This window comes from Rutidosis leptorrhynchoides, chromosome 9 (assembly GCF_046630445.1).
Source record: "Rutidosis leptorrhynchoides isolate AG116_Rl617_1_P2 chromosome 9, CSIRO_AGI_Rlap_v1, whole genome shotgun sequence".
Classification (NCBI taxonomy): Eukaryota; Viridiplantae; Streptophyta; class Magnoliopsida; order Asterales; family Asteraceae; genus Rutidosis; species Rutidosis leptorrhynchoides.
Window position 1 is genome coordinate 233,082,458 of NC_092341.1, and position 10,070 is coordinate 233,092,527.

Sequence of the window (10,070 nt, forward strand, 5' to 3'; positions counted from 1 at the left end):
ACCTTAAACCCGTTATACGAAAAATCGTAGCAACATGATCCAACATGTCATTTTAGTGATTTGATTACAAGTGCTTGGACCATTGAAACGCTACACGGATTTGGGGAGTGTGGAGTAAACGTTCGTAAAAGGTAATATGGTTTGAGGTAATGTAAATGAGCTTGGAAATAATGTTTGGAACATTAGAAATGTGAAACACGACTTGAAAAGCTAAACGCGCATGGAAATAAGCTTACAAAAGTTTTTGGTGTGTAATAGCTTTAAGTCGCGGCGCGGCTTAAAGGGTGAAATGTCGGCCGAGAGTTTTGCTTATTTTGGGTGTTTGTTTCTTTGTTAAGCAGCGGCGCGGGTCTTTGGGCCGCGGCGTGGCTTAACACACGGACACTGAAAAGGTGTCTTTTCAACCCAAAAGGTGCATTTGATCCCCAAATGTTTTGGGGTTGTTCCAGGGCATTCTGATACGGTTTTTTCATGTATTTGGACCATTTTAGACACAAATACATGAATTCTAACTTCCAAGTCATATATGAGTATGAATCAAAGGTTGCGACTCTTCATGAAACATTTTGACTCATTATAAATACATATCTTTTGTATAAGGTTCCAGATTTTTTCAACCTTTTTGCACACTTTCAACTCACGACAATTAGAAGATACTTTTTGCAATTGTTAGATTGTTTTCTTTAGCCAAGACAACAATTTCATCTTTGTCTTATCTCAATCGAAACTTCGAGCAACCCGTGGCTAAGTGGGTCGAAATATTCGATTAGGAAAGTGAACATACGATTCAAAGATCAATCCGGAGTCATTACCGTTTCAGGCACGAAAGCGATACTAAAACCCCGATATATAACAAAGTATTCACCCACCAGGTCGTCTTCCGCTTAGTGCGGTGGCAACGGGGAGGGGGTTTTACCGGCCATGCCCTCGGATTGATCCGGATTTCCTTCAGGGCAGTAGTGATGAACGCGTGGGTGGTTATCCCTGGTGATCCTAAACTGATATCCGAAAAAGAACATGCCATCTTTCTACGATCTTGAGTATTCTTCGATATTCAGATTCATCATCTTGATGCTTCTGAACTCATTTATTTTTGTAATCTTACAATATTCAAACACGTAGTTGTGATTGTAGTTAATTCTGGTGCGTATTTCATGTTTTTAGGTTGTATACATTTACTAATCATTCAGTCTCAAGTTTATATTCATAATAAATCTTGTTCTTAATTTCTATTCACAAATCGTGACGAATTGTTGCGTATTACAACAAAAATTTATTTATTTCAAGTGAGAAAAATGCAGAGTATCACAAGTGTATATATGTAATAATGATTTAAAGTGACTAGCACTGGTTGTCCTCCATTCTTGCTGCCCGTCCTGCACGTTCTGAACAATAGCCTATAAGGAAAATCAAATCTCGACCATGTTTTAAAATACAGATCATCAGTACTATTTTCAATCGGAAACTGTGAAACCAGTCAATTAATAGAAAAAAAATTAAACTAAAACAATTGTGAAAGGTGATAGAAAATGAAGCTGAATAACATAGTTGAAAGTTGAAACTCAAGGTCAAGTAGACATTGCAAGTTTACAACACCGTATATGAAGAAAGTAGCTTTTTATGTTAAGGCATGGAAAGATAATATGTTTTATAGCGTAAAGATATATTTAAAGAAAAGAAAAGACACTCTTGAACCCGAGGAATTGTTGGTAATTTAGTGTAATTGAGGGACTTAACTTACACTTAGAAATGGGTTAGGAGGTACGGAGTGTACACCCATTAAATAATAAACTTCCCTTACCCAAAAGATGTTTGGTAATTGTCTTAATATTATTATTGACATTTACGTATTGGGGTTTGAGACATTAAAGTTAGTCTTGTAACCACATTTGGTGTAATGTAGTTAAGACTAGTCTCCTAATCTTTAACGGCATTAAGATTAAACTTGAAAGCACTAATAACCTTTAATGTCATAATGAGTTATAATGTATGATTTAATATCATGAATTGTGATTTAATGCCATAATGAACTTATTGTGATTTAGTGACGTTAAATGGTTGCTTAAATTGCCATGTAACTTCTTTTATTGTTAAGATGGAACTTCGGGAGATTTTAAATGGCCATTAAAATCTCATAATATATTTCATTTTCTTGGGTGCGTATATAAGGAGAGAAACATTCATGAGAATATATAAGAAATACACATAATACTCTCTAGCGAACGGGTTCTTACTTTATCCAAAAGTTAGAACATAATCTCTGCTTTATCCCAAAGTGATATTCGTGTAACCCAGGCAATTAGGGTCGAATAATTACTTTCGGAAAGTGATTACACGATTCAATGATATATCAGGTCATCGAGTATTTTACCCTACACGAAAGTTTTTAATACCTCCAACAATCGAAAGTAATTATTTTGATATAATCGATGGCGGCTACTGAAATGTCCCGTTCTTATTGATTAAAAACGTTCCATATTAATTGAGTTCGTTGCGAGGTTTTGACCTCTATATGAGACGTTTTTCAAAGACTGCATTCATTTTAAAACAAACCATACCCTTTATTTCATCAATAAAGGTTTAAAAAGCTTTACGTAGATTATCAAATAATGATAATCTAAAATATCTTGTTTACACACGACCATTACATAATGGTTTACAATACAAATATGTTACAACAAAATAAGTTTCTTAAATGCAGTTTTTACACAATATCATACAAGCATGGACTCCAAATCTCGTCCTTATTTAAGTATGCGACAGCGGAAGCTCTTAATAATCACCTGAGAATAAACATGCTTAAAACGTCAACAAAAATGTTGGTGAGTTATAGGTTTAACCTATATATATCAAATCATAATAATAGACCACAAGATTTCATATTTCAATACACATCCCATACATAGAGATAAAAATCATTCATATGGTGAACACCTGGTAACCGACATTAACAAGATGCATATATAAGAATATCCCCATCATTCCGGGACACCCTTCGGATATGATATAAATTTCGAAGTACTAAAGCATCCGGTACTTTGGATGGGGTTTGTTAGGCCCAATAGATCTATCTTTAGGATTCGCGTCAACTAGGGTGTCAGTTCCCTAATTCTTAGATTACCAGACTTAATAAAAAGGGGCATATTCGATTTCGATAATTCAACCATAGAATGTAGTTTCACGTACTTGTGTCTATTTTGTCAATCATTTATAAAACCTGCATGTATTCTCATCCCAAAAATATTAGATTTTAAAAGTGGAACTATAACTCACTTTCACAGATTTTTACTTCGTCGGGAAGTAAAACTTGGCCACTGGTTGATTCACGAACCTATAACAATATATACATATATATCAAAGTATGTTCAAAATATATTTACAACACTTTTAATATATTTTGATGTTTTAAGTTTATTAAGTCAGCTGTCCTCGTTAGTAACCTACAACTAGTTGTCCACAGTTATATGTACAGAAATAAATCGATAAATATTATCTTGAATCAATCCACGACCCAGTGTATACGTATCTCAGTATTGATCACAACTCAAACTATATATATTTTGGAATCAACCTCAACCCTGTATAGCTAACTCCGACATTCACATATAGAGTGTCTATGGTTGTTCCGAAATATATATAGATGTGTCGACATGATAGGTCGAAACATTGTATACATGTCTATGGTATCTCAAGATTACATAATATACAATACAAGTTGATTAAGTTATGGTTGGAATAGATTTGTTACCAATTTTCACGTAGCTAAAATGAGAAAAATTATCCAATCTTGTTTTACCCATAACTTCTTCATTTTAAATCCGTTTTGAGTGAATCAAATTGCTATGGTTTCATATTGAACTCTATTTTATGAATCTAAACAGAAAAAGTATAGGTTTATAGTCGGAAAAATAAGTTATAAGTCGTTTTTGTAAAGGTAGTCATTTCAGTCAAAAGAACGACGTCTAGATGACCATTTTAGAAAACATACTTCCACTTTGAGTTTAACCATAATTTTTGGATATAGTTTCATGTTCATAATAAAAATCATTTTCTCAGAATAACAACTTTTAAATCAAAGTTTATCATAGTTTTTAATTAACTAACCCAAAACAGCCTGCGGTGTTACTACGACGGCGTAAATCCGGTTTTACGGTGTTTTTCGTGTTTCCAGGTTTTAAATCATTAAGTTAGCATATCATATAGATATAGAACATGTGTTTAGTTGATTTTAAAAGTCAAGTTAGAAGGATTAACTTTTGTTTGCGAACAAGTTTAGAATTAACTAAACTATGTTCTAGTGATTACAAGTTTAAATCTTCGAATAAGATAGCTTTATATGTATGAATCGAATGATGTTATGAACATCATTACTACCTTAAGTTCCTTGGATAAACCTACTAGAAAAGAGAAAAATGGATCTAGCTTCAACGGATCCTTGGATGGCTCGAAGTTCTTGAAGCAGAATCATGACACGAAAACAAGTTCAAGTAAGATCATCACTTGAAATAAGATTGTTATAGTTATAGAAATTGAACCAAAGTTTGAATATGATTATTACCTTGTATTAGAATGATAACCTACTGTAAGAAACAAAGATTTCTTGAGGTTGGATGATCACCTTACAAGATTGGAAGTGAGCTAGCAAACTTGAAAGTATTCTTGATTTTATGTAACTAGAACTTGTAGAATATATGAAGAACACTTAGAACTTGAAGATAGAACTTGAGAGAGATCAATTAGATGAAGAAAATTGAAGAATGAAAGTGTTTGTAGGTGTTTTTGGTCGTTGGTGTATGGATTAGATATAAAGGATATGTAATTTTGTTTTCATGTAAATAAGTCATGAATGATTACTCATATTTTTGTAATTTTATGAGATATTTCATGCTAGTTGCCAAATGATGGTTCCCACATGTGTTAGGTGACTCACATGGGCTGCTAAGAGCTGATCATTGGAGTGTATATACCAATAGTAGATACATCTAAAAGCTGTGTATTGTACGAGTACGAATACGGGTGCATACGAGTAGAATTGTTGATGAAACTGAACGAGGATGTAATTGTAAGCATTTTTGTTAAGTAGAAGTATTTTGATAAGTGTATTGAAGTCTTTCAAAAGTGTATAAATACATATTAAAACACTACATGTATATACATTTTAACTGAGTCGTTAAGTCATCGTTAGTCGTTACATGTAAGTGTTGTTTTGAAACCTTTAGGTTAACGATCTTGTTAAATGTTGTTAACCCAATGTTTATAATATCAAATGAGATTTTAAATTATTATATTATCATGATATTATCATGTATGAATATCTCTTAATATGATATATATACATTAAATGTCTTTACAACGATAATCGTTACATATATGTCTCGTTTAAAAATCATTAAGTTAGTAGTCTTATTTTTACATATGTAGTTCATTGTTAATATACTTAATGATATGTTTACTTATCATAATATCATGTTAACTATATATATATATCCATATATATGTCATCATATAGTTTTTACAAGTTTTAACGTTCGTGAATCACCGGTCAACTTGGGTGGTCAATTGTCTATATGAAACATACTTCAATTAATCAAGTGTTAACAAGTTTGATTGCTTAGCATGTTGGAAACATTTAATCATGTAAATATCAATCTCAATTAATATATATAAACATGGAAAAGTTCGGGTCACTACAGTACCTACCCGTTAAATAAATTTCGTCCCGAAATTTTAAGCTGTTGAAGGTGTTGACGAATCTTCTGGAAATAAATGCGGGTATTTCTTCTTCATCTGATCTTCACGTTCCCAGGTGAACTCGGGTCCTCTATGAGCATTCCATCGAACCTTAACAATTGGTATCTTATTTTGCTTAAGTCTTTTAACCTCACGATCCATTATTTCGACGGGTTCTTCGATGAATTGAAGTTTTTCGTTGATTTGGATTTCATCTAACGGAATAGTGAGATCTTCTTTAGCAAAACATTTCTTCAAATTCGAGACATGGAAAGTGTTATGTACAGCCGCGAGTTGTTGAGGTAACTCAAGTCGGTAAGCTACTGGTCCGACACGATCAATAATCTTGAATGGTCCAATATACCTTGGATTTAATTTCCCTCGTTTACCAAATCGAACAACGCCTTTCCAAGGTGCAACTTTAAGCATGACCATCTCTCCAATTTCAAATTCTATATCTTTTCTTTTAATGTCAGCGTAGCTCTTTTGTCGACTTTGGGCGGTTTTCAACCGTTGTTGAATTTGGATGATCTTCTCGGTAGTTTATTGTATAATCTCCGGACCCGTAATCTGTCTATCCCCCACTTCACTCCAACAAATCGGAGACCTGCACTTTCTACCATAAAGTGCTTCAAACGGCGCCATCTCAATGCTTGAATGGTAGCTGTTGTTGTAGAAAAATTCTGCTAACGGTAGATGTCGATCCCAACTGTTTCCGAAATCAATAACACATGCTCGTAGCATGTCTTCAAGCATTTGTATCGTCCTTTCACTCTGCCTATCAGTTTGTGGATGATAGGCAGTACTCATGTCTAGACGAGTTCCTAATGCTTGCTGTAATGTCTGCCAGAATCTTGAAATAAATCTGCCATCCCTATCAGAGATATTAGAGATTGGTATTTCAGTCTGGAGACGACTTCCTTCAAATACAGTCGTGCTAACTTCTCCATCTTGTCATCTTCTCTTATTGGCAGGAAGTGTGCTGATTTGGTGAGACGATCAACTATTACCCAAATAGTATCAAAACCACTTGCAGTCCTTGGCAATTTAGTGATGAAATCCATGGTAATGTTTTCCCATTTCCATTCCGGGATTTCGGGTTGTTGAAGTAGACCTGATGGTTTCTGATGCTCAGCTTTGACCTTAGAACACGTCAAACATTCTTCTACGTATTTAGCAACATCGGCTTTCATACTCGGCCACCAAAAATGTTTCTTGAGATCCTTGTACATCTTTCCCGTTCCAGGATGTATTGAGTATCTGGTTTTATGAGATTCTCTAAGTACCATTTCTCTCATATCTCCAAATTTTGGTACCCAAATCCTTTCAGCCCTATACCGGGTTCCGTCTTCCCGAATATTAAGATGCTTCTCCGATCCTTTGGGTATTTCATCCTTTAAATTTTTCTCTTTTAAAACTCCTTGTTGCGCCTCCTTTATTTGAGTAGTAAGGTTATTATGAATCATTATATTCATAGATTTTACTCGAATGGGTTCTCTGTCCTTCCTGCTCAAGGCATCGGTTACCACATTTGCCTTCCCCGGGTGGTAACGAATCTCAAAGTCGTAATCATTCAATAATTCAATCCACCTACGCTGCCTCATATTCAGTTGTTTCTGATTAAATATGTGTTGAAGACTTTTGTGGTCGGTATATATAATACTTTTGACCCCATATAAGTAGTGCCTCCAAGTCTTTAATGCAAAAACAACCGCGCCTAATTCCAAATCATGCGTCGTATAATTTTGTTCGTGAATCTTCAATTGTCTAGACGCATAAGCAATCACCTTCGTTCGTTGCATTAATACACAACCGAGACCTTGCTTTGATGCGTCACAATAAATCACAAAATCATCATTCCCTTCAGGCAATGACAATATAGGTGCCGTAGTTAGCTTTTTCTTCAATAACTGAAACGCTTTCTCTTGTTCATCATTCCATTCAAATTTCTTCCCTTTATGCGTTAATTCAGTCAAGGGTTTTTCTATTCTGGAAAAGTCTTGGATGAACCTTCTGTAGTAACCAGCTAGTCCTAAAAACTGGCGTATGTGTTTCGGAGTTTTCGGGGTTTCCCACTTTTCAACAGTTTCTATCTTTGCCGGATCCACCTTAATACCTTCTTTATTCACTATGTGACCGAGGAATTGAACTTCTTCCAACCAAAATGCACACTTTGAAAACTTAGCGTACAATTCTTCCTTCCTCAATACTTCTAACACCTTTCTCAAATGTTCACCGTGTTCTTGGTCATTCTTTGAGTAAATAAGTATGTCATCAATGAAAACAATGACAAACTTGTCAAGGTATGGTCCACACACTCGGTTCATAAGGTCCATGACACAGCTGGTGCATTAGTTAAACCAAATGGCATGACCATAAACTCGTAATGACCGTAACGTGTTCTGAAAGCAGTCTTTGAAATATCATCTTCTTTCACCCGCATTTGATGATACCCGGAATGTAAGTCAATCTTTGAATAAACAGACGAGCCTTGTAGTTGATCAAATAAGTCGTCGATTCTCGGTAGTGGGTAGCGGTTCTTGATGGTAAGTTTGTTCAACTCTCGGTAGTCGATACACAACCTGAATGTACCATCTTTCTTCTTGACAAACAAAACAGGAGCTCCCCACGGTGATGTGCTTGGTCGAATGAAACCACGCTCTAAAAGTTCTTGTAATTGGCTTTGCAGTTCTTTCATCTCGCTGGGTGCGAGTCTGTAAGGAGCACGAGCTATTGGTGCAGCTCCTGGTACAAGATCTATTTGAAATTCAACGGATCGATGTGGGGGTAATCCCGGTAATTCTTTCGGAAATACATCGGGAAATTCTTTTGCAATGGGAACATCATTGATGCTCTTTTCTTCAGTTTGTACTTTCTCGACGTGTGCTAGAACAGCATAGCAACCTTTTCTTATTAGTTTTTGTGCCTTCAAATTACTAATAAGATGTAACTTCGTGTTGCCCTTTTCTCCGTACACCATTAAGGGTTTTCCTTTTTCTCGTATAATGCGAATTGCATTTTTGCAACAAACGATCTCTGCTTTCACTTCTTTCAACCAGTCCATACCGATTATCACATCAAAACTCCCTAACTCTACTGGTATCAAATCAATCTTAAATGTTTCGCTAACCAGTTTAATTTCTCGATTCCGACATATATTATCTGCTGAAATTAATTTACCATTTGCTAATTCGAGTAAAAATTTACTATCCAAAGGCGTCAATGGAAAACTTAATTTAGCACAAAAATCTCTACTCATATAGCTTCTATCCACACCCGAATCAAATAAAACGTAAGCAGATTTATTGTCAATAAGAAACGTACCCATAACAAGCTCCGGGTCTTCCTGTGCCTCTGCTGCATTAATATTGAAAACTCTTCCGCGGCCTTGTCCATTCGTGTTCTCCTGGTTCGGGTAATTTCTAATAATGTGGCCCGGTTTTCCACATTTGTAACAAACTACATTGGCATAACTTTCTCCGACACTACTTGCTCCGCCATTACTCATTCCGACACCATTTGTTCCTTTCGTTCTATTAACCCCTGGTCCGTAGACCTCACACTTCGCCGCGCTATGACCATTTCTTTTACACTTGTTGCAAAATTTGGTGCAGAACCCCGAGTGATACTTTTCACACCTTTGGCATAGCTGCTTCTGATTGTTGTTGTTGTTGCGGTTATTATTGTTGTTGGGATGATTGTTGTAGTTGCTGCTGTTGTTGTTGTTGTTGTTGTTGTTGTTGTTGTTGTTGTTGTTGTTGGGCCGTTTGTTGTAGTTGCGATTGATGTTGCGATTGTTGGGATAATTGTTGCGATTATTGTTGTAATTGCTGTTGTTGTTGTATTGGTGATTCTTATCACCGTTTTCCTCCCACTTTCTTTTGACTTGCTTCACATTGGCCTCTTCAGCAGTCTGTTCTTTAATTCTTTCTTCAATCTGGTTCACTAGTTTGTGAGCCATTCTACATGCCTGTTGTATGGAGGCGGGCTCGTGTGAACTTATATCTTCTTGGATTCTTTCAGGTAATCCTTTCACAAATGCGTCGATCTTCTCTTCCTCATCTTCGAATGCTCCCAGACACAATAGGCACAATTCTGTGAATCGTCTTTCGTACGTGGTAATATCAAATCCTTGGGTTCGTAACCCTCTAAGTTCTGTCTTGAGCTTATTGACCTCGGTTCTGGGACGGTACTTCTCGTTCATCAAGTGCTTGAATGCTGACCACGGTAGTGCGTACGCATCGTCTTGTCCCACTTGCTCTAGATAGGTATTCCACCATGTTAACGCAGAACCTGTGAAGGTATGCGTAGCGTACTTCACTTTGTCCTCTTCAGTACAC